Source organism: Mus pahari, unplaced genomic scaffold (genome assembly GCF_900095145.1).
Source record: "Mus pahari unplaced genomic scaffold, PAHARI_EIJ_v1.1 scaffold_6700_1, whole genome shotgun sequence".
Classification (NCBI taxonomy): Eukaryota; Metazoa; Chordata; class Mammalia; order Rodentia; family Muridae; genus Mus; species Mus pahari.
Window position 1 is genome coordinate 40,176 of NW_018393742.1, and position 5,549 is coordinate 45,724.

Sequence of the window (5,549 nt, forward strand, 5' to 3'; positions counted from 1 at the left end):
TGGATTTTTGTGGCTCTAGCTGTATATGTAGCAGAGGATGGCCTAATTGGTCATCAATGGGAGGAGAGGACCTAGGTCCTATGAAGGTTCTATGCTCCAGTATAGGGGAATGCCTGGACTGGAAATGGGAGTGGGTGGGTTGGGGAGCAAGGGGAGGGGAGCAGATAGGGGATTTTTCAGAGGGGAAACTAGAAAATGGGATAACGTTTGAAATGTAAATAAAGAAAATATCTAATAAAACATATTAAAAAAAAAAAAAGAACAGGAAGCTGGAGGTACTGACTTTGAAATCATTTTTTGTGACCTGTAGGGGACCTAAATGATCAAAACCAGCATCAGCAATACTTAATCCTTGTCTCGAGACTATTGTTCAGTGTTGTTGTCATCCTTTTCATAAGGGCATGAAACAGAGGCCCTAAGGTCTCTGCTAGGCCTGCTATGGGACTTGGTGAGAAAACACTTGTGAGCATGCTTAGGAGGCTGTGACTCTATGGGATGGCCCCAGGAGCCATTTCAGGGCTAGAGTTTAGAATCTCTATAATTATACCTATTCCCCCACCCTCCCTTTCCAGATGCAAACTCACAAAATCTTTTGATGCTCTCATCTTACCAAAAAGACCCAATTCCTACATGGTCCCTCAATGAGGCTTCTTCAGCTGGGGGCTGATAACAAAGTTTCTGGTGCTAGGGTTGGGGAAGCTGCCAGCTTCTTCTCAAAACACCATTTTCTTCAATCCTCATGGGCATATCCAGATCATAATGAGACTCTAGAATCTAACTAGTCCTTGATTCCAACTCTTGAGATGGCCCCATGCTCACCAAGAGGCATAATCAATTCTTACCAGCAGAAGACTTGGGTAGAGAATATTCATTAGCTTAAACTTACATGACCAAGAGCATGATAGACACTGGATATTCAGTTTCAGCCCAAGAGGCCAGAGGCAAGGTTCTCTGTTGTTTCCACCCCTAACTAGCTATATGACCTTTCCATGTCCTTATCAACTTTTTGGTCACTAGTTATTTACCTAGGAAACGGAGAGTCATGGCTGTGCTAGACATTCTTTAAGTGTTTCTGCCATTTGAAGAAAAAGAGTGGCCAATGTTGTATTCTATATGTGACACTAGATGGATTCTGTCTTGAGGCAAATCACTGTCTCCAAGAACCACAGGTCTTTTAACCCTCCACTCCCACTCCCAAGGCTGATTGGTCTCTATTCAGGTGTGACTGCTTCTTTCAAGCTGCTGTGCAGGTCAGCATCATGAGTGAAAAGAGCTAGGGTCTGTGCCTTGGGTCAGGTGCTTAGCAAAGGCACTACAGGGGCCAGGGCAGGGGGATGAGTGGCTTCTGGTTTGTATTGTTTGTGGTATAAAAACACTCATCAGTGTCAATGTCCTGGTAGCATCATACATCACCAAACAGGGTCTGAGCTTGTGTATTGCTCTAGACATTCACCAAATCAATCTGTGGAGTAGGGAGCCTTAGAACAGACTGCAGTCAAATGTGGTCATATCCTCAGGATTTGAAGAGACTTGAACATTCATTGCTTTTACTATTTTGATGTTTTCAATGCTCTCTGTAGATTTTGGATTTTTTAAGACCTATTTTTCATAATGTTTTTAAAAATATTTTGACTTTTCTTTTAGTTTACCACCCACCTGAGATAGGAGAAAATAAATGTTAACAGGATACGGGGGAAAGTGGACAAGCTTAGAAATTGTTTTTTGGAGCAAATCCTGTTTGCATTATTAGGAAATCAGTAGTTTATAAGAATCAGCAGCAGCAGTTTTATAGATTTGCAAACACCTTACAGATATATCAGTAGTCTAGGGTAGAAGTTTCTGGGCAACAGCATATGTGGCATGACCTAGCAGGAACAGCTAGGCCTTAACTGAATTTGCATGAGGAGTACTCAGGATCTCTAGGGACTTCAGGAAAAGGTTGTGGCTGTGCCTCAATACTAGGAAGCTTTGTAAAGCTAGTTATGCCAGCCAGACCAGCCTCTGCCACCTTCTGTTGAGTCCTATTTATCCTCTCTCTAACCAGCAGGTGTCTTTTATGGGTCTTGTCTCTCCACAAGTCTTATCTTAGCAGGCGGGTCTGTCTTAGCAAAAGTGGATCTGTCGTCTGTATCAGTCGACATGATTCTGTCAATTAACCCAAGTCCGCAGAAGTGGCAAGAAGCTGACGGAACACCACCAGAAGGATTTTGGTGTGTTTCTCTCTATCTAGTCACAACAAATGGAGTTCAATAATATATGTAAGGTGAACCAAATCATGAATGTTGTTACTGCAAAATCTTTTATGTGTTTGTTTAGCAAAACAGCTTTTTACCTGTGTCTGTTTCAGTGAAAAGCTCTTTTCATGATTCTGCCTTAATGAAACGTATTTCTACCTGGGTCTGATTTAGTGAAACATTTCTTCATGTATCTGCTCTAGCAAAACATCTTCTCACTTGTGTCCACTTCAGAAAAATACTCTTTGATATGTTTGCCCCAGCAAAACACCAACTGACACAACTGACTTTCAAAACACCCTTAAGTTTTCACTTAGCTATGAATCAAGCTTTAGGCTTTGAATTTACTGTTGAGCCAGGTCCTATCTATGTATCTGAGCTGTACTCATAGCCATAAAATGTTGATCCCAACACAATACCATTGATTGTAGTTTTAATTAACTTTTAATATTTACTGTGCTTCAGGAACAAACTCAAGGTATTTCTAAATGATATCAATTGTCCTGGTGGCCTACAGTAAGCCAGGCAAGACCTCTGAGTCCAATCTTAACACTGGAACATTTAGAAAGCCAAGGCACAGGCAGATACCAGGGATGAGCAGTCAAGATCACTGAGAGTTAGCCAGCTCTTATACTGTGAGACCCAGTTTCTCAGTAAGTCCCACCCACCCAGCCAAGGACAAGGGAACTTCTTGAAAGCTGGGAGTTGTAGTTCTTAGAAAATAACAAGCCACATGATTTTTACTCCCCTAAGGAAGTTTGTTTGACCCATCTTCACAAGATGTGCTTGATCACATGTAGGCAGGAGGTATGTGGGCAGGAAATAGGTCAGGAAGTATGTTTGCTCCTGATTGGGCCTGTTGGAAAATGCAATGAAATTGCGAGTTTTGCCTTTTTAAAGCCCTGCAAAATGTGACTGGGGCTATTTCCTGGGCACCCAGAGTTGAACCTCACCAGAGTCCTATTTACCTGGTCACTTTTTAATTAAAGCTTGCTTCAGTTTTGGATCAAAACTGTGGGACTGGGTATTCTCTCAGAATTATCCTTTGAAGTCATAGTGTTAGATGGGCCATCCACTGCATCCTTCATTCCAGAACCTTCTAAAAGCCAGGCCACTCTGGGGTGGGCACCTTGGAATACTAACCCAAGACTCTGGAGCACACCTTCATTCCTTCTGACCACCCTGTGAAAGGCCAGGCTCAAGAAAGTTGGTAGCAAGCCTTTCTTGGGGTGTGGGTGTAGGTTGCTAAGTTTAATAGATGAGTATTTATCTTCCTATGACATACTTTCTGCCTGGTTTCTGGTTCTGTCATCTGTTAATATGCGAACATGGAGGATCTTATTAGGTCTATGTACCCTCTGCACTCAATCCAGGACAAAGGGAGATGACCCATGGCTCATTGGATATTTTTGGTTAATTGGAGTTGAGCCAAAGTCGCCAACTGTCATGAGAGTCAATTGCTGGATGCTGATGTGATTCAGACCAGCCAATATGATTGCTCCTTGTTCCTTCAGCTGAGTCAGCTAACCTGATGCTTCTGGTGAATGCCCCATTGCCCAGCATTTGACTAGCCTTTCAGCCTTCCTGAGCCCGGAGAGTGATGGGGTAGATTCACCTGGAAGTAGCTACAAAACAGAATACATAATCCTTTGTACCACAAAGAGTTCAAATGCTAAGGCAAAGGGAGACTACTTAGCACAGGGGGGAAATTGCATAGGAGGAAAGTGACCCAGATTTCTCAACAGGCAGATTCCTTGACTGAAACAGCTGTATAGTGTGATAGGGCACTTGGTCTGCTTTATGCAGAATAAACAGGTATTATATATGGGATGAGGAACAGTCAGAGGGGGGACCAGGAGGGGAACAATGACTGAACTGGAAAAAAGATTTTAAAAAACGCATTGTATGTCTTAAGAGAAAATTATCATTTGTATACAAACCATTCAGGGTTATAATATGACTTATTAAAAATATTATGAAAGGGAAACCTACAATGAAAGAAATCACTGGCCTCCATTCTCATTACCAGGTTCCTCCTATTATGAGCCATCACAAGGACCTTGATCCTTCTCTTCCTGTATGCTAGCAAAATATCTGATGATTCTTAGTTGCTAACATAAATAGGTATCCATGACAGAGGCAAGCATTTAACTCAGGATGCAATTCAAGGGGGGAATGTAAGAGCCAGAGACACCCTATAAACTCCACCTGCCCAGAGGCAATGTAATGTCCTGGGATGCTGGAAGTTGTATTTCTTGGGAAGTAACAAGCCAGAGTGTGTGGGGTTTTTTTCTCTCAAAACAAATGTGTTTGTCACCTGTACACTGGATGTGCCTGATCACATGTGGATGGGAGGTATGGAGGCAGGAAATAAATCAAGATATCTACTTACCTTGATTGGACTTAATGATAAATGAAATGAGATGTGAGTTTCAGGGTTTTTTGTAGTTTTTTGTTTGTTTGTTTGTTTGTTTTTCGAGATTCACATTTGTAAGCCCCTGCAAAATGTGACTATGGGGTCATATCCTACAAACCCAGAGGTGGTTCAGGCAAGAGTTCTTTTGACATGGCCAGTTTTTAATTAAAGTTTCCTTCAAGTTGGGCTCTACTTTATGATATGTATTTCTCACATATGAATCTCAGGATTAATAGTTCCAAGTGCTCAGCACAAGCACACTTAATTCTCCCAGCAGCCCCAGACAGGAAGAGGTAACTGTTGGCAGTTTACAGAAGAGAGAGTCAGAGTTACAGTGAGTTTAAATAAGAATATTCTAGAACAATATATATCTGGAAACCAAGTATCATTATGTTCTTAAGGGCTAAAATTCCCTGGGTGAGATCCCTCACTCAGCTGTTAGGGGACTGGCACTGCTGACCACCACTGATGACTTGACATGGAGGACTACTAAATGCCCATGTGGCCATCCTGGCTCAGGGCCTGGAGACACAGTGAGGAAGGAATAGAAATGACACTAAACATAGTGTCACTGTGAGTCAGGGAGGGTCTGGGCAGTGACTGAACATATCAGGCCTTGACTCATTCACCTCCTTTGCCCTGAGCTGTGCATCTTCCCCCGTTAGGTCTAAAATGAAGGTCATCATTTCTCCATTTGCCTGATGTTTTCTGCTGCTCTGTCCCCCAAGAGTCTCTTCCAAAGAGTGTGCTTGTTGAGAGCATTCAGGGAATCACTACTGGGAACAGAAATGGCCCTTTCCCAACTCTCCTGGGAAGGCTAAGAGAGGAAGCAAGATCATAAAATCACCACAGCTTGTACCACAGGGAAAAGGTTGGCAAGTCTGAGACTCAGTTTGTTT